This window comes from Panulirus ornatus, chromosome 10, assembly GCF_036320965.1.
Source record: "Panulirus ornatus isolate Po-2019 chromosome 10, ASM3632096v1, whole genome shotgun sequence".
Classification (NCBI taxonomy): Eukaryota; Metazoa; Arthropoda; class Malacostraca; order Decapoda; family Palinuridae; genus Panulirus; species Panulirus ornatus.
Genome location: NC_092233.1, coordinates 28431463 through 28455803, shown reverse-complemented (window position 1 = coordinate 28455803; position 24341 = coordinate 28431463). Strand labels below are relative to the sequence as shown.

The 24341-nt window shown below is 43.3% G+C and overlaps 1 protein-coding gene and 1 long non-coding RNA gene across 8 annotated transcripts in view; one reads left to right on the top strand and one right to left on the bottom strand.

The window, feature by feature from the left end:
* The window catches only part of Lrp4 (LDL receptor related protein 4), a 497094-nt gene that overhangs the window by 102868 nt on the left and 369885 nt on the right, over positions 1-24341 (bottom strand). The gene's annotated exons all lie outside the window — the stretch shown is intronic.
* Positions 3955-14653, top strand: LOC139750860 (uncharacterized). Its single transcript, XR_011713237.1, has 5 exons — positions 3955-4434; positions 5238-5391; positions 13834-13917; positions 14054-14119; positions 14247-14653. It is a non-coding gene; the product is annotated as an uncharacterized lncRNA (long non-coding RNA).

The window sequence follows — 24341 nt, the reverse complement described above, 5'->3', positions numbered from 1 at the left end:
TAAGTAACGTAAGGGTAAGAGAGATGTGTGGAGATAAAAAGAGCGTGGTTGAGAGAGCAGAAGAGGGTGTTTTGAAATGGGTTGGGCACATGGAGAGAATGAGTGAGGAAAGATTGACCAAGAGGATATATGTGTCGGAGGTGGAGGGAACGAGGAGAAGAGGGAGACCAAATTGGAGGTGGAAAGATGGAGTGAAAAAGATTTTGTGTGATCGGGGCCTGAACATGCAGGAGGGTGAAAGGAGGGCAAGGAATAGAGTGAATTGGAGCGATGTGGTATACCGGGGTTGACGTGCTGTCAGTGGATTGAATCAGGGCATGTGAAGCGTCTGGGGTAAACCATGGAAAGCTGTGTAGGTATGTATATTTGCGTGTGTGGACGTATGTATATACATGTGTATGGGGGTGGGTTGGGCCATTTCTTTCGTCTGTTTCCTTGCGCTACCTCGCAAACGCGGGAGACAGCGACAAAGCAAAAAAAAAAAAAAAAAAATATATATATGTATATATATATATATATATATATATATATATATATATATATATATATATATATATCTGATGACGGCAAACAGTGAATGTATACCTTGCATTGCGACAGACAATACGGTGGACGAGTGAGAAAGTCGGACCGACCAAATCTGCCCAGTTTCATCGACTGCATATCCGCACGTTGTCCTCAACCACAGAGTGAGTATTGCTACTGAGGTTTCAATAATCTCATCACTTTTAGTTGTTGTAATAGCGTTTGAAAACACATATGTAATATATCGTATACAGACACGTCACTGTAGCACCGGCAACTACTATAGAAATGTTATGACACATACAACACCTGTCATCCATCTCATCAGGGACCGTCTCCACACTGGATCACACACCATCTCTGGGGAGGTAAAGGTATCTCTGCTGTTGTGTAAATGTTCCTAGTTTATCATTGTTATATTTCCTGAGACACATCAAGTGCAATATTTTTGATGTACAGGAATAAGACTGAGACGGTTGGTAAAATCAGTGAGGGTGATTATAGTAAGGCTTTCTGTAGTCTAAATAACTTTCTGTAGTCTAAATGACTTGACCTATCATGACCTTGGTTGTAGTGAGGCTTTCTGTAGTCTAAATAACTTGACCTACCATGACTTTGATTGTCGTGAGGAGTTTTATCATCTAAATAACGTGACCTACTTGACATGACCCACAAATGGTTCTTGGAAGATTATTCTATGTTCGCAAGTGTCATTTATGAAGGTAATAATTGTCCTTGTGATCCCCATGTTAAAGACGCCCGCTGTTGTTGTGTGGACGATGGTGGAGAGTGAGGTACACTTGTGGCTCACATCTCCACCAGCGTCTGCTGGACACACTGATGACTGGCCTCCTGACCTGCCTGCTGGACCCCAACCTGACCTGGACCTGCTGATGAGCCACAATGTTTAGCATGACCTGCTCTGACCTGTCCTCCGCCACCACAAGCACCGCCTGACCTGCCCGCACATCCTCCACAACTGCACCAGCTGATGACGTCATCCTGCCACCATCTTTGTGTGTACCAAGTGTCCCAGGTTGTCTTACTACAACACTTGTCAAACACTTCCTCTTGAGTGTATAATTCCCCTGAATAACTGCCGGGATGTACACCCTTCATCATCTTACCAACTTGTGGACCACGAAGACAATAACTAGTAAACATGATTAATCCACCCTATAACTTGCTTTGGATACGAATTTTACTTTCTGAATGTAAGTGGCAATGTCTGTGATTCCATTATCCTTACAACAGATTCTTCAGCCGGCGATGAACTTAAGTTTTATCACTTTCGGCGCATTAATGGCCAGACACAGTCCACGTGAACACTTCCTCAACAAGGTCCCTAACCTCCCTGCGCAGTCTTTCCCAACCCTCTATGCACCGTCCTCACTCCTGTGTGAGACCCTTCTCTAACCAAACACCCACCCCCAAGCACGACCCAGACCCCCATTACATGGTAGCCAGTCGGGCCACTATGTCCACGGTAGCCTGTGTGGTTTCTATTGGTAGTGGCCTGAGCCGAACATTGTTCGTTATGTATAGATGAAAAAGTATTGTTTTCTGTGAGGTACTTCACGGGAAAGTGTTCCGACTGTGCTTTTGGTCACACTCAACATCCCACCAAGCTGATAGCCGATCCGTAATGACGTTCCGGACTTATTAATATTGGCCATATACACAGAAACTAGACATATAAATTGCAACACCATTACTCCATTAAAGTCAAAGTAAGACAACACCTGGTTGAGAATTCTCCATGTGTTTGCCTCAGCAGCATGTGTTTACCTCATCATAGGATATGCTGCCATGTATACATCTTACACCACCGACGGAACCATTAACAATAAACGGACACAACTTCATACAAACCCTCATAGTCAGGAGAGTGACTAGAAAAACAAGTGATGGTGTAAGACGTCTGCCTACCAACAAGATGTCCAAATGCAAGCGACGCTAAGTTCCTTATTTGTGACGCACTCACACTACACATGCATACGATATGAAAAAAAAAAAATAAATCATTTAACTCTGGTAAATAATCACACGAACTTTACCAAAATTCGTGCATACGATCCTCTTTTCACATAAAGTTTCAAAATTACACATTTGCCACTTATCTTCATGATCATACCACATACACTGTGTGGACTGCACTACTACACCCAACTACCCTCACCTTAACTTGCAGGAGAACATTCTGCTTTCAGTTTTCATAAGCACAAAACATCAGTTCCGTTTCATAATCTACTTCAGTATTACAGTATCGCTGACATCAGAGCGCTGAAATTCTTATGTCCACTTATACACGTACATCATCAGTTTAGAGCAACGTCCCGAACAGTGCACTTCTGCCAACATTAACTCCAACCCATATCCCAAGGTCTTGCTAAAATTACTAGCGTTCTTGTGCCATCAGAAATACACACTCATCAGGCTGGTGTTAATTGTAAAGAATTTTAGTCAAAACATTGGCTCATATCTTGTTCAGCTGAACCTTATGAACAAACAACACCACTTAACCTGCTTATGGACTGAATCTTTCTCGACTCATATGATTCAACATAACCAAACGGTCTGTACAAGAACGGTTACATGTAAGGTTTGAAGTGGGATTAAAAATGATCTCTTGAGCTAACCTTAAACCTACCACTGATGTTTTCCTACTGGTAATGAGGTATATTGTGTTACTAACACCATATCCCTCAGTTGCCCATCCATGATTTGCTTTAGTAACAATATTTCATAAATCGTCCCGAAAATGTTTGTGAATAGCCTACGGCACACCGAGGCGGGTGTCGGTGCTCAAACCGTTAGAAACACTAGTAGCAGCAACCAGATGTAAGATGATTTTACCCTGAGAGTGTCAGATGCTTGAACGGATTCTCTTTTTTTTTTTTGCCGACAACAGTCGAGTTTAGAAAATTTTCTCTATTTCATTATCATTGTTTCATTTATAATAGTATTATGAAAAAAATATTCCAGTGATGTCAAAAAGATAAAAATAGACTTGAGAGTAACTATATTACCACTGTACAATCATTGCTCCCTTTTCCATCAACTTGGGATGGATCAATAACTTACAAGAACGCCTCCTTTGTGGAGTCGAATTCAACAGATCTAGGTCATAAACCCAACCCTACAGGCTGACACATTCCAGGGTCGCCTCATTACTTTTAGTAGCTTTGCTTCCCTGCTGCCCCGTGTGAGGGTATTGAAGCAACTGACGATATATATGTAGTGACTGACAGTGAAGATGACTAGTGAGGGACTGATGACATGCTGGTAGTGAGTGATAGTGAGGATGATTAGTGAGGGACTGACGATATACTGGTAGTGGGTGACAGTGAAGATGATTAATGAGGGACTGACGATAGTGAGTGACAGTGAAGATGATAGTGAGGGACTGACGATAGTGAGTGACAGTGAAGATGATAGTGAGGGACTGACTATATACAGGTAGTGTGTCACAGTTAAGATGGTGTTGAGGGACTGTCAATACATAGCTAATATGTGAAGGTCAGATGATGGTTGAAGTTAGTGTGGTGCAGCAGAAGTGCTCTTGTGTTACTGTGACGTAGTATCTTGGACTTGGTCCGTCCTCTGTATAACCTTTCGTATGCGACGATATCGTGACACCTTGGCTGTCAGCCGCCAGGCGTGTAAGGCAACCATTAGGAGAGGCGTTGGTGCCTGTGGTGACGCATTAATAACTGCATATAACCCGGCACGGCTCCCGCTGTGTCCACCTCTTCTGTCGCAATCCACCTCCCCTGTCGCACCAGTTCTCAGTTGCAGTGCTTGTGCTTTCACCGATCCTTCGCTGAACTGCCGCTTCTGTTGCTGAACTTCAGTTCATTTCCTGCTACTGGTCCAAGTGAACGACACCTCCTTCAGCTACTGATCACGGTGAGATGATGTTGCTAATTCCCTTGGCTGAACAAACCAGGTTGACTCAGTCTTGATCCTTGACGATGGCTAGTCTCATACTTCGCATGTATCGAATTTCTTTACAGTTCTTGACGTAGTACAGTATATCTGTAGTACCTGAAGAGTCCCTTACAATACATACAGTGATCCTACTCTGGCTTCCTGCTGGAGAAAACACAGTGTGTTCATCTCATGTCTCAAAACCTGCCAGGGTGAACGGATGTCTACCCTTTTACAGTACTCTGTAAAACTAGGTTCTTTTTCCATGTCTTCTTTTGTGCACACAGACTAAACTCATATTCTGGGACCCCAAGGGGTCTGGCCTGGAGGAGGAGGACGCCTCCACACTCCAGTCGTTCACTAGGGTCCTGAGCCAGCACCTTGGCGAAGGTGGAGTACGAGGGATCCTTGTACCTGAGGCATCATTGATGGTAGTGGGAAGGTCAGGGTAGTGCGACTGGTCGTAAGGATCCTGCGACTGGTCGTAAGGATCCTGTGGCTGGTCGTAAGGATCCTGCGGGTGGTCGCAAGGATCCTGATTCTGGTCGTAAGGATCCTGCGACAGGTCGTAAGGATCCTGCGGCAGGTCGTAAGGATCCTGCGGCAGGTCGTAAGGATCCTGCGACTAGTCGTAAGGATCCTGCGGGTGGTCGCAAGGATCCTGATTCTGGTCGTGAGGATCCTGTGGATATCCTATTTTGTTCTTTAGGAACATGAGCCTTGTACCATCCTTAAATAAAATATAATTCAAATTGATTACATTACGTTCTCTGCCTCTACAGTTGCATGAAGGTTCTGCATATCTTCACGTCAACCGACGTAAAACGAAAGCCATGAGGCTGCTGGTCACGCTCCTCCTAACGTCGACTCTGTTGATGGCAGTTGATGGGTTTTTTGGACCATTCAGCTTCCGACGAATGATAAGGCTGGGAGAAGGTAAGTCACGAGAACTAGAGGACTGGTATCCACCTATGCATTATAGGATGCTAACCTAACCTAACCTAACCTACCTCCTCCGGTCATCTGAGGCCACTTGAGGGAATAACTCTTCTTAGGTCATGATTTACGCCCAATCACGATACCAATTTCTTTTTTTTTCCTAGATAGCTGAGACTGCAACTGCAATTATGTATTTATCATTTAACCGCAGTCTCTCGTGTTAGCGAGGTAGCACAAGGAAACAGATAAGGAATGGCCCAATCTATCCACATACACATGTATATACATAAACCCCCCCACACACATATACATACATATACATACATATACATTTCAACGTATTTATACATAGACATATACATATATACACATGCACATATCCATACTTGCTGCCTTCATCCATTCCCGTCGTAACCCCGCCACAAACGAAATAGTAACCACCCCTTCCCAGCAGGGCAGCGTCAGGAAGAGACAAAAAAGGCCATATTCGTTCACACTCAGTCTCCAGCTGTCATGTGTAATACACCGAAACCACAGCTTCCTTTCCACATCCAGGCCCCACAGACTTCTCATTAGTTTACCCCAGACGTTTCACATGCCCTGGTTCAATTCACTGATAACACGTCGACTCGGGTATACCACATAATTCTAATTCACTCTATTCCTTGCACGCCTTTCACACTCCTGTATGTTTAGGCTCCGATCGCTCAGAATCTTTTTCACTCCATCCTTCCACCTCCAATTCGGTCTCCCGCTTCTTCTTCTCTCCACCTCTGACACATATATCCTCTTTGTCAATCTTTCCTCACTCATTCTCTCCATTTGTCCAAACCATTTCAACGCACCCTCTTCTCCTCTCTCAACCACACTCTTTTCATTACCACACATCTCTCTCACCTTTTTCGTTATTTACTCGGTCAAACCACCTCACACCACATACTGACCTCAAACATTTCCTTGCGAACACATCCAACCTCCTCCGCACAACCTTATCTATAGCCCACGTCTCGCAACCATATAACATTGTTGGAACCACTATTCTTTCAAACATAACCAGTTTTGCTCTCCAAGGTAAGGTTCTAGTCTTCCACAAATTCTTCAACGCTCCTAGAACCTTCGCTCCGTCACCCACCCTGTGATTCACTTCCGTTTCCATGGTTCCATCCGCCGCTAATTCCACTCCCAGATATCTAAAACACTTCACTTCCTACATTTTTACTCCATTCCAACTTACCACCCAATGAACTTGTCCCTCAACCCTACTGAGCCTAATAACCTTGCTCATATTCACATTTACTCTCAACTTTCTTCTTTCACACACTTTACCAATCTCAGTCACCAACTTCTGCAGTTTCTCACCTGAATCAGCCACCAGCGCTGTATTATTAGCCAAAAACAACTGACTCGCTTCCCAAGCCCTCTCATCCAGAATAGACTGCATACTTGCCCCTCTCTTGCATTCACCTCCCTAAACATCGACATCCACTGAGAACCAATCACTTTCCTCTCTTCCTACACGTACACATGCCTTACATCCTCGAAAAAAACTTTTCACTGCTTCTGGCAACTTGCCTCCCACCCCATATACTCTTAAAACCTTCCACAAAGCATCTCTTTCCACCCTATCATATGCCTTATCCAGATCCATAAATGCTACATACAAATCCATCTCTTTTCCTAGGTATTTCTCACATACATTCTTCAAAGCAAACACCTGATCCACACATCCTCTACCACTTCTGAAACCACACTGCTCTTCCCCAATCTGATGCTTTGTACATGCCTCCACCCTCTCAATCAGCACCCTCCTAGGGTACAACTGGTGTCACTGGGTTTTCAGTGTCGTGATTGGTAATGGTTAAGAGCTTGTGGATTCATGTGCTGAAAAAAGACTGGTGATTGGGAATCCCTGGTTTAAATATATATATATATATATATATATATATATATATATATATATATATATATATATATATATATATATTTATTATACTTTGTCGCTGTCTCCCGCGTTTGCGAGGTAGCGCAAGGAAACAGACGAAAGAAATGGCCCAACCCCCCCCCCCCATACACATGTATATACATACGTCCACACACGCAAATATACATACCTACACAGCTTTCCATGGTTTACCCCAGACGCTTCACATGCCTTGATTCAATCCACTGACAGCACGTCAACCCCGGTATACCACATCGCTCCAATTCACTCTATTCCTTGCCCTCCTTTCACCCTCCTGCATGTTCAGGCCCCGATCCCACAAAATCTTTTTCACTCCATCTTTCCACCTCCAATTTGGTCTCCCTCTTCTCCTCGTTCCCTCCACCTCCGACACATATATCCTCTTGGTCAATCTTTCCTCACTCATTCTCTCCATGTGCCCAAACCACTTCAAAACACCCTCTTCTGCTCTCTCAACCACGCTCTTTTTATTTCCACACATCTCTCTTACCCTTACGTTACTCACTCGATCAAACCACCTCACACCACACATTGTCCTCAAACATCTCATTTCCAGCACATCCATCCTCCTGCGCACAACTCTATCCATAGCCCACGCCTCGCAACCATACAACATTGTTGGAACCACTATTCCTTCAAACATACTCATTTTTGCTTTCCGAGATAATGTTCTCGACTTCCACACATTCTTCAAGGCCCCCAGAATTTTCGCCCCCTCCCCCACCCTATGATCCACTTCCGCTTCCATGGTTCCATCCGGTGACAGATCCACTCCCAGATATCTAAAACACTTCACTTCCTCCAGTTTTTCTCCATTCAAACTCACCACCCAATTGACTTGACCCTCAACCCTACTGTACCTAATAACCTTGCTCTTATTCACATTTACTCTTAACTTTCTTCTTCCACACACTTTACCAAACTCAGTCACCAGCTTCTGCAGTTTCTCACATGAATCAGCCACCAGCGCTGTATCATCAGCGAACAACAACTGACTCACTTCCCAAGCTCTCTCATCCCCAACAGACTTCATACTTGCCCCTCTTTCCAAAACTCTTGCATTTACCTCCCTAACAACCCCATCCATAAACAAATTAAACAACCATGGAGACATCACACACCCCTGCCGCAAACCTACATTCACTGAGAACCAATCACTTTCCTCTCTTCCTACACGTACACATGCCTTACATCCTCGATAAAAACTTTTCACTGCTTCTAACAACTTTCCTCCCACACCATATATTCTTAATACCTTCCACAGAGCATCTCTATCAACTCTATCATATGCCTTCTCCAGATCCATAAATGCTACATACAAATCCATTTGCTTTTCTAAGTATTTCTCACATACATTCTTCAAAGCAAACACCTGATCCACACATCCTCTACCACTTCTGAAACCACACTGCTCTTCCCCAATCTGATGCTCTGTACATGCCTTCACCCTCTCAATCAATACCCTCCCATATAATTTACCAGGAATACTCAACAAACTTATACCTCTGTAATTTGAGCACTCACTCTTATCCCCTTTGCCTTTGTACAATGGCACTATGCACGCATTCCGCCAATCCTCAGGCACCTCACCATGAGTCATACATACATTAAATAACCTTACCAACCAGTCAACAATACAGTCACCCCCTTTTTTAATAAATTCCACTGCAATACCATCCAAACCTGCTGCCTTGCCGGCTTTCATCTTCCGCAAAGCTTACACTACCTCTTCTCTGTTTACCAAATCATTTTCCCTAACCCTCTCACTTTGCACACCACCTCGACCAAAACACCCTATATCTGCCACTCTATCATCAAACACATTCAACAAACCTTCAAAATACTCACTCCATCTCCTTCTCACATCACCACTACTTGTTATCACCTCCCCATTTGCGCCCTTCACTGAAGTTCCCATTTGCTCCCTTGTCTTACGCACTTTATTTACCTCCTTCCAGAACATCTTTTTATTCTCCCTAAAATTTAATGATACTCTCTCACCCCAACTCTCATTTGCCCTTTTTTTCACCTCTTGCACCTTTCTCTTGACCTCCTGTCTCTTTCTTTTATACATCTCCCACTCAATTGCATTTTTTCCCTGCAAAAATCGTCCAAATGCCTCTTCTCTTCTCTTTCACTAATACTCTTACTTCTTCATCCCACCACTCACTACCCTTTCTAATCAACCCACCTCCCACTCTTCTCATGCCACAAGCATCTTTTGCGCAATCCATCACTGATTCCCTAAATACATCCCATTCCTCCCCCACTCCCCTTACTTCCATTGTTCTCACCTTTTTCCATTCTGTACTCAGTCTCTCCTGGTACTTCCTCACACAGGTCTCCTTCCCAAGCTCACTTACTCTCACCACCCTCTTCACCCCAACATTCACTCTTCTTTTCTGAAAACCCATACAAATCTTCACCTTAGCCTCCACAAGATAATGATCAGACATCCCTCCAGTTGCATCTTTCAGCACATTAACATCCAAAAGTCTCTCTTTCGCACGCCTGTCAATTAACACGTAATCCAATAACGCTCTCTGGCCATCTCTCCTACTTACATAAGTATACTTATGTATATCTCTCTTTTTAAACCAGGTATTCCCAATCATCAGTCCTTTTTCAGCACATAAATCTACAAGCTCTTCACCATTTCCATTTACAACACTGAACACCCCATGTATACCAATTATTCCCTCAACTGCCACATTACTCACCTTTGCATTCAAATCACCCATCACTATAACCCGGTCTCGTGCATCAAAACCACAGACACACTCATTCAGCTGCTCCCAAGACACTTGCCTCTCATGATCTTTCTTCTCATGCCCAGGTGCATATGCACCAATAATCACCCACCTCTCTCCATCAACTTTCAGTTTTACCCATATTAATCGAGAATTTACTTTCTTACATTCTATCACATACTCCCACAACTCCTGTTTCAGGAGTATTGCTACTCCTTCCCTTGCTCTTGTCCTCTCACTAACCCCTGACTTTACTCCCCAGCCATTCCCAAACCACTCTTCCCCTTTACCCTTGAGCTTCGTTTCACTCAGAGCCAAAACATCCAGGTTCCTTTCCTCAAACATACTACCTATCTCTCCTTTTTTCACATCTTGGTTACATCCACACACATTTAGTCACCCCACTCTGAGCCTTCGAGGAGGATGAGCACTCCCCGCGTGACTCCTTCTTCTGTTTCCCATTTTAGAAAGTTAATACAAGGAGGGGAGGATTTCTGGCCCCCCGCTCCCGTCCCCTCTAGTCGCTTTCTACGACACGCGAGGAATACGTGGGAAGTATTCTTTCACCCCTATCACCAGGGATAATATACATATATATATACATATACACATACACACACATACACACGCACATATACACACACACACACATACATATATATACATATGAAAAATGTAAGAAACAATTTAGAAAACTGAAACTTCTAGCTTGAAATGAATGAAAAATGAATGTCACATAATGGTTCAACCTCTGGCTATGGAAAAAGGAAATGTATAATTTATTTACACAAACGTCAATAGCAGTTCTCATCAATTTAACCACTGCATCAATAAACTTCAATAGAGGAATATAACAGTCAGTTGATATTCCTCTCTTCTGTCTCCCCTGATGATGTGATTATTACACGAAAGTGCACTTGGAAACTTTTCGTGTTTCATTTTCCCCGTGGACTCATAGGAATATCTTGATCACGCGCAAAATTGTGATCCTTTCCAATATATATATATATATATATATATATATATATATATATATATATATATATATATATATATATATATATATATATATATATATCATTTATTTATTTTGCTTTGTCGCTGTCTCCCACGTTTGCGAGGTAGCCCAAGGAAACAGACGAAAGAAATGGCCCAACCCACCCCCATACACATGTATATACATAAACGTCCACACACGCAAATATACATACCTATATATCTCAATGTACACGTATATATACACACACAGACACATACATATATACCCATGCACACAATTCACACTGTCTGCCTTTATTCATTCCCATCGCCATCTCGCCACACATGGAATACCATCCCCCTCCCCCCTCATGTGTTGCGAGGTAGCGCTAAGAAAAGACAACAAAGGCCCCATTCGTTCACACTCAGTCTCTATCTGTCATGCAATAATGCCCGAAACCACAGCTCCCTTTCCACATCCAGGCCCCACACAACTTTCCATGGTTTACCCCAGACGCTTCACATGCCCTGATTCAATCCACTGACAGCACGTCAACCCCGGTATACCACATCGATCCAATTCACTCCATTCCTTGCCCGCCTTTCACCCTCCTACATGTTCAGGCCCCGATCACTCAAAATCTTTTTCACTCCATCTTTCCACCTCCAATTTCGTCTCCCACTTCTCCTCGTTCCCTCCACCTCCGACACATATATCCTCTTGGTCAATCTTTCCTCACTAATTCTCTCCATGTGCCCAAACCATTTCAAAACACCCTCTTCTGCTCTCTCAACCACGCTCTTTTTATTTCCACACATCTCTCTTACCCTTACATTACTTACTCGATCAAACCACATCACACCACACATTGTCCTCAAACATCTCATTTCCAGCATATCCACCCTCCTACGCACAACTCTATCCATAGCCCACGTCTCGCAACCATACAACATTGTTCCTTCAAACATACCCATTTTTGCTTTCCGAGATAATGTTCTCGACTCCCACACATTCTTCAAGGCTCCCAGGATTTTCGCCCCCTCCCCCACCCTATGATTCTCTTCCGCTTCCATGGTTCCATCCGCTGCCAGATCCACTCCCAGATATCTAAAACACTTTACTTCCTCCAGTTTTTCTCCATTCAAACTTACCTCCCAACTGACTTGACCCTCAACCCTACTGTACTTAATAGCCTTGCTCTTATTCACATTTACTCTTAACTTTCTTCTTTCACACACTTTACCAAACTCAGTCACCAGCTTCTGCAGTTTCTCACATGAATCAGCCACCAGCGCTGTATCATCAGCGAACAACAACTGACTCACTTCCCAAGCTCTCTCATCCCCAACAGACTTCATACTTGCCCCTCTTTCCAAAACTCTTGCATTCACCTCCCTAACAACCACATCCATAAACAAATTAAACAACCATGGAGACATCACACACCCCTGCCGCAAACCTACATTGACTGAGAACCAATCACTTTCCTCTCTTTCTACACGTACACATGCCTTACATCCTCGATAAAAACTTTTCACTGCTTCTAACGATGAAGAATGTGTGGAAGGAGAGAACGTTATCTCGGAGAGCAAAAATGGGTATGCTTGAAGGAATAGTAGTCCAACAATATTATATGGTTGCAAGGCATGGGCTATAGATAGGGTTGTGCGGATGAGGGTGGATAGGTTGGAAATGAAATGTATGAAGACAATATATGGTGTGAGGTGGTTTGGTCGAGTAAGTAATGAAGGGTAAGAGAGATGTGTGGAAGCAGAGAGAGTGCGGTTGAGACAGCAGAAGAGGGTGTGTTGAAATGGTTTGGACGTATGGAGAGAATGAGTGAGGAAAGATTGACAAAGAGGATATATGTGTCAGAAGTGGAGAGGACAAGGAGAAGCGGAGGACCAACCTGGAGGTGGAAGGATGGAATGAAAAAGACTTTGAGCAATCGGGGCCTGAACGTACAGGAGGGTGAAAGGCGTGCAAGGAATCGAGTGAATTGGAACGATGTGGTATACTGGGGTCGACGTGCTTCCAATGGACTGAACAAGGGCATGTGAAACGTCTTGGGTAAACCATAGAAAGGTCTAAGAGGCCTGGAGGTGGATAGGAGCCGTGGTTTCGGTGCATCACACATGACAGCTAGAGCGTGAGTGTGAATGAGTGTGTCCTTTTTGTCTGTTTTCCTGGCGCTACCTCGCTGAAGCGAGGGGCAGCGATACTGTTTCCTGTGGGGCGGGGTTGCGCCAGGAGTGGATGAGGGCAAGCATGAGCATGTACATGTGTATATATGTAGATGTCTGTACGAGAATGTATAAGTGTATATGTTTATATGTATATGTGCGTGTATGGACGTTTATGTGTAAATGAGAGGATGGCCCATTCTTCGTCTGTTTAATGGCGCTACCCCGCTGTCGCGGAAAACGGAGATCTAATATATATATATATATTATATATATATGTATATATATATATATATATATATATATATATATATATATATATATATATATATATATATACATGATTCATTCAATTATTTATTCAAATATAGCGTTAATGGGATGGCCTTGATTAAGGCGTCAGCAGCCTGCGCAGTCTCAGCTAACATACAAAAATATACATACATTATTATAACTACATTTATGTTACCATTAATGAGATGTAGAAACCTCTCATGTATCATTGCTTACAATCACACTCGACGTCTGGCGGTGGCGGTGACACCTTTAACCAACTAACCAAAGTCATCGGCTGTCTGGAAACCCAGCTGGCAAGCAGGTTCGAATGCCTCCAGAGCCTGAACACATCCAGCCTGACGACAATGAAAGGTCAGTTGATCCTTCTCTCACCTTCTGTATCATGTATATTTTTCTCATTTTTCTGTGACATAATTACCATATTGATTACATGGACACGGAACTGTGGGAAAGAACAAAATGTCTCTACAATACAATATTCTGGCAGATGTGGAACAGCGACTGGCCAACTTCACCAGTTGCTTCACAGCGCAATGTAACATCGGAATATAGTGTGAGTATCTATAACCTTGTTTTTATTGTTTGTTTAATCTTTTGGGGTCGTTGTTGTGGTACATTCCCGCAGCAGATAACTGGCGAGTGTCATTTATGAAGGTAATAATTGTCCTTGTCATCCCCAGGTTAGAGTCGCCAGCTGTTGTTGTGTGGACGATGGTGGAGAGTGAGGTACACTTCTGGCTCACATCTCCACCAGCGTCTGCTGGACACCCTGATGACTGGCCTCCTGACCTAGGTCAGCCTGCTGGACCCCAACCTGACCTGGACCTGCTGATGAGCCACAATGTTTAACATGACCTGTTCTGACCTGTCCTCCGCCACCACAAGCACCGCCTGACCTGCCCACACATCCTCCACAACTGCACCAGGAAGATGTGTCGTCAGTCTTTACCAGAGACGACACATCTGCTCTTCTAGATCCGGTCTTACTGACGGTGGATGGGAATATCTTGCAACTTACTGATATAAAAGATATAGACAAAATGTCAGCATTAAATGGAATAAATAATATATCATTTGAAAACGAGTTAAAAAAAGCTGCAAATGAGATACATTTAAATCTCTGATTTCTCTCTTCAATAAGTCACACGTTACAAGGAAAGTTACAGAAGACCTGAAGAATGTCAGTGTAACCTTAATATACAAAGGAAGTAACAAGTTTCTGCTTGGGAATCATTATCCAATTAGCTTAACGCCTGTAGTTGCCACTCTTATGCCAATCATCATTCAAGGTACGTCTGTAAGTCACTCATATCTCCATTCCATTCTTAGCTTATATCTGGAGAAATCCTGGTTTACGACAAACTTAAGACGTATGATGGATGAGAGTAAGCAGTTCATCATTCCAGAATGCAGTGGCGTTCCTCACTGTTCCGTCAAACAGCCTACTCTCATTATCCTCTCCACAGTGGATCTCTCACCAGGTTTTGGCCCTGTTGAATCTTATGCCTAAAGACACCTTCCTCCCCCCTTCAGCTCCTTACCACAACACTCGTTCTCCTTCACGTACTAAACATATATTCTCTCAGTTAGGACGTATGTGTAGCATCTCAGAATAGAGAGGTAGTAAACTGGATGAATCTAAAGACCCAATTTCTCCCTGAATTTCTTCATGTCACCCGTTTCCTCCTGTTCAAAATCACGACAAGTCACTTCTGTAATAACATATCCATGTGATACCCATATCCTCCACTCTGTCCTGTAGACCACGCAATCAACACCACAAACTCTGAGTCCCAAACGCCTGGATGAGCTCCGAAGATCAATCATGAAAACCAATTTGTTTATGACTCGCACCAGCGACACGTAATGGATTACGGTGTCAAATACCAGAATTCGCAGACGACATTAACTTTGGAAATATAACGACAGCAAAGAGCTAAACTAACACAGTTGTGAGCTGATGGAAAAGAACTGGTGTAGTGGCCTCACGTGTGGCACAGGAACGTCAATGACAATAATCACAAAGTTTTACGCATCGGAAGTGTGAACTCTGGTGACCTACGTAACATGATGAAAAATACTGATGCGTTAAGTTCCTGGATGACCAACACACACACACACACACACACACACACACACACATAAAAAAAAAAAATCAAATCTGGGTAGCGCATAGGAAGTCAAAAAACTAATCTTCAGTCTTAAAAATTCACTGTTGCGTCCTCACCATGAACACTGTGTCCAGTTTTCGTCAACCTACTTGAGAAAATATATGAGTACAATGGATACAACACAACCACAAGGTGCATCCAAGATTCCCGGACAGAGAAACAAATCCCACGACAGCGGCTGACACCACGACGGACGGAGAGGCGATTTGATGCAAATATTGAAAATCTACAAAATTTTTGGACAATCTAAGCTTCGTTTAAGACTTGACCTGTCAGACAGATTTCACACGAAGTAATGGATACAACTGTACTCGTGGGCAAACGTTCAGCTAAGAATGAAGCAAATTACTTTTCTTTAAATGGAAAAATTTACTAATATAGACAGTTAGAAAACACGAAAGAGAGAGAGAGAGAGAGAGAGAGAGAGAGAGAGAGAGAGAGAGAGAGAGAGAGAGAGAGAGAGAGAGAGAGAGAGAGAGAGAGAGAGAGAGAGACTCGACAGCAGTTTAGTTTCAGGTTCGCAAATAATTATATTTACACCAGTATATATATATATATATATATATATATATATATATATATATATATATATATATATATATATATATATATATATAGTGAAATTGGAGAAATAGTGAAATTGGAGAAAAATGTAGCTTAGACATTGAAGCTTATTGATACAGTGGTTAAATTGATGAGAACTGCTATTGACGTTTGTGTAAATAAATTATACATTTCCTTTTTTCCATAGCCAGAGGTTGAACCATTATGTGACATTCTTTTTTTTCATTCATTTCAAGTTAGAAGTTTCAGTTTTCTAAATTGTTTCTTACATTTCTCATATGTATATATATGTATGTGTGTGTGTGTGTATATGTGCGTATGTATGTGTATGTGTGTGTATGTGTATATGTATATATATATGTATATTATCCCTGGGGATAGGGGTGAAAGAATACTTCCCACGTATTCCTCGCGTGTCGTGGAAAGCGACTAGAGGGGACGGGAGCGGGGGGCCAGAAATCCTCCCCTCCTTGTATTAACTTTCTAAAATGGGAAACAGAAGAAGGAGTCACGCGGGGAGTGCTCATCCTCCTCGAAGGCTCAGAGTGGGGTGCCTAAATGTGTGTGAATGTAACCAAGATGTGAAAAAAGGAGAGATAGGTAGTATGTTTGAGGAAAGGAACCTGGATGTTTTGGCTCTGAGTGAAACGAAGCTCAAGGGTAGAGGGGAAGAGTGGTTTGGGAATGTCTGGGGAGTAAAGTCAGGGGTTAGTGAGAGGACAAGAGCAAGGGAAGGAGTAGCAATACTCCTGAAACAGGAGTTGTGGGAGTATGTGATAGAGTGTAAGAAAGTAAATTCTCGATTAATATGGGTAAAACTGAAAGTTGATGGAGAGAGGTGGGTGATTATTGGTGCATATGCACCTGGGCATGAGAAGAAAGATCAAGAGAGGCAAGTGTTTTGGGAGCAGCTGAATGAGTGTGTTAGTGGTTTTGATGCACGAGACCGGGTCATAGTGATGGGTGATTTGAAAGCAAAGGTGAGTAATGTGGCAGTTGAGGGAATAATTGGTATACATGGGGTGTTCAGTGTTGTAAATGGAAATGGTGAAGAGCTTGTAGATTTATGTGCTGAAAAAGGACTGATGATTGGGAATACCTGGTTTAAAAAGCGAGATATACATAAGTATACTTATGTAAGTAGGAGAGATGGCCAGAGAGCGTTATTGGATTACGTGTTAATTGACAGGCGTGCGAAAGAGAGACTTTTGGATGTTAATGTGCTGAGAGGTGCAACTGGAGGGATGTCTGATCATTATCTTGTGGAGGCTAAGGTGAAGATTTGTATGGGTTTTCAGAAAAGAAGAGTGAATGTTGGGGTGAAGAGGGTGGTGAGAGTAAGTGAGCTTGAGAAGGAGGAACACCCTATGTATGACACAAGGCAGGAACACCCTATGTATGACACAAGGCAGGAACACCCTATGTATGACACAAGGAGGGGACACCCTTTGTATGACACAACGCGGGAACACCCTATGTATGACACAAGGCGGGAACACCCTATGTATGACACAAGGCGGGAAAACTCTATGTATGACACAAGGCGGGAACACCCTATGTATGACACAAGGCAGGAACACCCTATGTATGACACAAGGCGGGAACACCCTATGTATGACACAAGGAAGGGACACCCTATGTATGAAACAAGGCGGGAAAACCCTATGTATGACACAAGGCGGGAAAACCCTATGTATGACACAAGGTAGGGGACACCCTTTGTATGACACAAGGCGGGAACACCCTATGTATGACGAGGAGGGAACATCCATGTAAGACACAAGACGGGAACACCCTATGTATGACATCAGGCGGGAACACCCTATGTATGACACAAGGCGGGAAAACCCTGTGTATGACACATGCCGGGATCACATTGTGTACGACACAAAGTTGGAACACCCTTTGTATGACACAAAGCTGGAACACCCTGTGTACGACACAAAGCTGGACACACTATGTAAGACAAAGCTGGACACCCTATGTAAGACAAAGCCGGACACACTATGTAAGACACAAAGCCGGACACACTATGTAAGACAAAGCTGGACACACTATGTAAGAGAAAGCTGGACACACTATGTAAGACACAAAGCCGGACACACTATGTAAGACAAAGCTGGACACACTATGTAAGACAAAGCTGGACACACTATGTAAGACAAAGCTGGACACACTATGTAAGACACAATGCCGGACATCCTATGTAAGACACAAAGCTGGACACACTATGTAAGACACAAAACTGGACACCCTATGTAAGACAAAGCTGGACACCCTATGTAAGACACAAAGCTGGACACCCTATGTAAGACACAAAGCTGGACACACTATGTAAGACACAAAGCTGGACACACTATGTAAGACACAAAGCTGGACACACTATGTAAGACACAAAGCTGGACACCCTATGTAAGACACAAAGCTGGACACACTATGTAAGACACAAAGCTGGACACCCTATGTAAGACACAAAGCTGGACACCCTATGTAAGACACAAGGCTGGACACACTATGTAAGACACAAAGCTGGACACACTATGTAAGACACAAAGCTGGACACACTATGTAAGACACAAAGCTGGACACCCTATGCAAGACACAAATCTAGAACCTCTCGTACACAATATAAACGTTGAACACACTATGTATGACTCCGTGGCTCAAAGCCTCACGTAAGATCCAAGCTGAGAAAATTTCCTTTGAAAATGAAGAAAATCATAAAAAGGAATCAGTGAAATGTAAAATATGTTTTGAAATGTATTCATCAGGAAAAAACTGAATCACGATAAGTTTATCTTTCTGTGGCTTCCTGCATTTACTAGATCACGAGCACCACTGTGACCTGTTTGTTTTGAAGAATGTATGTGAAAAATACTTAGAAAAGCAAATGGATTTGTATGTAGCATTTATGGATCTGGAGCAGGCATATGATAGAGTTGATAGAGATGCTCTGTGGAAGGTATTAAGAATATATGGTGTGGGAGGCAAGTTGTTAGAAGCAGTGAAAAGTTTTTATCGAGGATGTAAGGCATGTGTACGTGTAGGAAGAGAGGAAAGTGATTGGTTCTCAGTGAATGTAGGTTTGCGGCAGGGGTGTGTGATGTATCCATGGTTGTTTATTTTGTTTATGGATGGGGTTGTTAGGGAGGTAAATGCAAGAGTTTTGGAAAGAGGGGCAAGTATGAAGTCTGTTGGGGATGAGAGAGCTTGGGAAGTGAGTCAGTTGTTGTTCGCTGATGATACAGCGCTGGTGACTGATTCATGTGAGAAACTGCAGAAGCTGGTGACTGAGTTTGGTAAAGTGTGTGAAAGAAGAAAGTTAAGAGTAAATGTGAAAAAGAGCAAGGTTATTAGGTACAGTAGGGTTGAGGGTCAAGTCATTTGGGAGGTAAGTTTGAATGGAGAAAAACTGGAGGATGTAAAGTGTTTTAGATATCTGGGAGTGGATCTGGCAGCGGATGGAACCATGGAAGCGGAAGTGGATCATAGGGTGGGGGAGGGGGCGAAAATCCTGGGAGCGTTGAAAAATGTGTGGAAGTCGAGAACATTATCTCGGAAATCAAAAATGGGTATGTTTGAAGGAATAGTGGTTCCAACAATGTTGTATGGTTGCGAGGCGTGGGCTATGGATAGAGTTGTGCGCAGGAGGATGGATGTGCTGGAAATGAGATGTTTGAGGACAATGTGTGGTATGAGGTGGTTTGATCGAGTAAGTAACGTAAGGGTAAGAGAGATGTGTGGAAATAAAAAGAGCGTGGTTGAGAGAGCAGAAGAGGGTGTTTTGAAATGGTTTAGGCACATGGAGAGAATGAGAGAGGAAAGATTGACCAAGAGGATATATGTGTCGGAGGTGGAGGGAACGAGGAGAAGTGGGAGACCAAATTGGAGGTGGAAAGATGGAGTGAAATAGATTTTGTGTGATCGGGGCCTGAACATGCAGGAGGGTGAAAGGAGGGCAAGGAATAGAGTGAATTGGAGCGATGTGGTATACCGGGGTTGACGTGCTGTCAGTGGATTGAATCAGGGCATGTGAAGCGTCTGGGGTAAACCATGGAAAGCTGTGTAGGTATGTATATTTGCGTGTGTGGACGTATGTATATACATGTGGATGGGGGTGGGTTGGGCCATTTCTTTCGTCTGTTTCCTTGCGCACCGTCGCAAACGCGGGAGACAGCGACAAAGCAAAAAAAAAAAAAAATATGGTGTGGGAGGCAAGTTGTTAGAAGCAGTGAAAAGTTTTTATCGAGGATGTAAGGCATGTGTACGTGTAGGAAGAGAGGAAAGTGATTGGTTCTCAGTGAATGTAGGTTTGCGGCAGGGGTGTGTGATGTCTCCATGGTTGTTTAATTTGTTTATGGATGGGGTTGTTAGGGAGGTGAATGCAAGAGTTTTGGAAAGAGGGGCAAGTATGAAGTCTGTTGTGGATGAGAGAGCTTGGGAAGTGAGTCAGTTGTCGTTGACTGATGATACAGCGCTGGTGGCTGATTTATGTGAGAAACTGCAGAAGCTGGTGACTGAGTTTGGTAAAGTGTGTGAAAGAAGAAAGTTAAGAGTAAATGTGAATAAGAGCAAGGTTATTAGGTACAGTAGGGTTGAGGGTCAAGTCAATTGGGAGGTAAGTTTGAATGGAGAAAAACTGGAGGGAGTAAAGTGTTTTAGATATCTGGGAGTGGATCTGGCAGCGGATGGAACCATGGAAGCGGAAGTGAATCATAGGGTGGGGGAGGGGGCGAAAATCCTGGGAGCCTTGAAGAATGTGTGGAAGTCGAGAACATTATCTCGGAAAGCAAAAATGGGTATGTTTGAAGGAATAGTGGTTCCAACAATGTTGTATGGTTGCGACGCGTGGGCTATGGATTGAGTTGTGCGCAGGAGGGTGGATGTGCTGGAAATGAGATGTTTGAGGGCAATGTGTGGTGTGAGGTGGTTTGATCGAGTAAGTAATGTAAGGGTAAGAGAGATGTGTGGAAATAAAAAGAGCGTGGTTGAGAGAGCAGAAGAGGGTGTTTTGAAATGGTTTGGGCACATGGAGAGAGTGAGTGAGGAAAGATTGAGAAAGAGGATATATGTGTCGGAGGTGGAGGGAACGAGGAGAAGTGGGAGACCAAATTGGAGGTGGAAAGATGGAGTGAAAAAGATTTTGTGTGATCGGGGCCTGAACATGCAGGAGGGTGAAAGGAGGGCAAGGAATAGAGTGAGTTGGATCGATGTGGTATACCGGGGTTGACGTGCTGTCAGTGGATTGAATCAGGGCATGTGAAGCGTCTGGCGTAAACCATGGAAAGTTGTGTGGGGCCTGGATGTGGAAAGGGAGCTGTGGTTTCGGGCATTATTGCGTGGCAGCTAGAGACTGAGTGTGAACGAATGGGGCCTTTGTTGTCTTTTCCTAGTGCTACCTAGCACACATGAAGGGGGAGGGGGAAGGTATTCCATGTGTGGCGAGGTGGCGATGGGAGTGAATGGGGGCAGACAGTGTGAATTGTGTGCATGGGTATATATGTATGTGTCTGTGTATGTGTATATATGTGTACATTGAGATGTATAGGTATGTATATTTGCGTGTGTGGACGTGTGTGTGTATACATTGTGTGTGGGGGTGGGTTGGGCCATTTCTTTCGTCTGTTTCCTTGCGCTACCTCGCAAACGCAGGAGACAGCGACAAAGCAAAATAAATATAAATATAATATATATATATATATATATATATATATATATATATATATATATATATATATATATATATATATATATTTTTTTTTTTATACATTGTCGCTGTCTCCCGCGTTTGCGAGGTAGCGCAAGGAAACAGACGAAAGAAATGGCCCAACCCCCCCCCCATACACATGTATATACATACGTCCACACACGCAAATATACATACCTACACAGCTTTCCATGGTTTACCCCAGACGCTTCACATGCCCCGATTCAATCCACTGACAGCACGTCAACCCCGGTATACCACATCGATCCAATTCACTCTATTCCTTGCCCTCCTTTCACCCTCCTGCATGTTCAGGCTCCGATCACACAAAATCTTTTTCACTCCATCTTTCCACCTCCAATTTGGTCTCCCTCATCTCCTTGCTCCCTCCACCTCCGACACATATATCCTCTTGGTCAATCTTTCCTCACTCATCCTCTCCATGTGCCCAAACCACTTCAAAACACCGTCTTCTGCTCTCTCAACCACGCTCTTTTTATTTCCACACATCTCTCTTACCCTTACGTTACTCACTCGATCAAACCACCTCACACCAAACATTGTCCTCAAACATCTCATTTCCAGCACATCCATCCTCCTCTATCCATAGCCCACGCCTCGCAACCATACAACATTGTTGGAACCACTATTCCTTCAAACATACCCATTTTTGCTTTCCGAGATAATGTTCTCGACTTCCACACATTCTTCAAGGCCTCCAGAATTTTCGCCCCCTCCCCCACCCTATGATCCACTTCCGCTTCCATGGTTCCATCCGCTGCCAGATCCACTCCCAGATATCTAAAACACTTCACTTCCTCCAGTTTTTCTCCATTCAAACTCACCTCCCAATTGACTTGACCCTCAACCCTACTGTACCTAATAACCTTGCTCTTATTCACATTTACTCTTAACTTTCTTCTTCCACACACTTTACCAAACTCAGTCACCAGCTTCTGCAGTTTCTCACATGAATCAGCCACCAGCGCTGTATCATCAGCGAACAACAACTGACTCACTTCCCAAGCTCTCTCATCCACAACAGACTTCATACTTGCCCCTCTTTCCAAAACTCTTGCATTTACCTCCATAACAACCCCATCCATAAACAAATTAAACAACCATGGAGACATCACACTCCCCTGCCGCAAACCTACATTGACTGAGAACCAATCACTTTCCTCTCTTCCTACACGCACACATGCCTTACATCCTCGATAAAAACTTTTCACTGCTTCTAACAACTTTCCTCCCACACCATATATTCTTAATACCTTCCACAGAGCATCTCTATCAACTCTATCATATGCCTTCTCCAGATCCATAAATGCTACATACAAATCCATTTGCTTTTCTAAGTATTTCTCACATACATTCTTCAAAGCAAACACCTGATCCACACATCCTCTACCACTTCTGAAACCACACTGCTCTTCCCTAATCTGATGCTCTGTACATGCCTTCACCCTCTCAATCAATACCCTCCCATATAATTTACCAGGAATACTCAACAGACTTATACCTCTGTAATTTGAGCACTCACTCTTATCCCCTTTGCCTTTGTACAATGGCACTATGAACGCATTCCGCCAATCCTTAGGCACCTCACCATGAGTCATACATACATTAAATAACCTTACCAACCAGTCAACAATACAGTCACCCCCTTTTTTAATAAATTCCACTGCAATACCATCCAAACCTGCTGCCTTGCCGGCTTTCATCTTCCGCAAAGCTTTTACTACCTCTTCTCTGTTTACCAAATCATTTTCCCTAACCCTCTCACTTTGCACACCACCTCGACCAAAACACCCTATATCTGCCACTCTATCATCAAACACATTCAACAAACCTTCAAAATACTCACTCCATCTCCTTCTCACATCACCACTACTTGTTATCACCTCCCCATTTGCGCCCTTCACTGAAGTTCCCATTTGCTCCCTTGTCTTACGCACTTTATTTACCTCCTTCCAGAACATCTTTTTATTCTCCCTAAAATTTAATGATACTCTCTCACCCCAACTCTCATTTGCCCTTTTTTTCACCTCTTGCACCTTTCTCTTGACCTCCTGTCTCTTTCTTTTATACATCTCCCACTCAATTGCATATATATATATATATATATATATATATATATATTTTCTTCTTTCAAACTATTCGCCATTTCCCGCATTAGCGAGGTAGCGTTAAGAACAGAGGACTGGGCCTTGAGGGAATACCCTCACCTGGCCCAATCCTCTGTTCCTTCTTTTGGAAAATTAAAAAAAAAAAAAAAAACGAGAGGGGAGGATTTCCAGCCCCCCGCTCCCTCCCCTTTTAGTCGCCTTCTA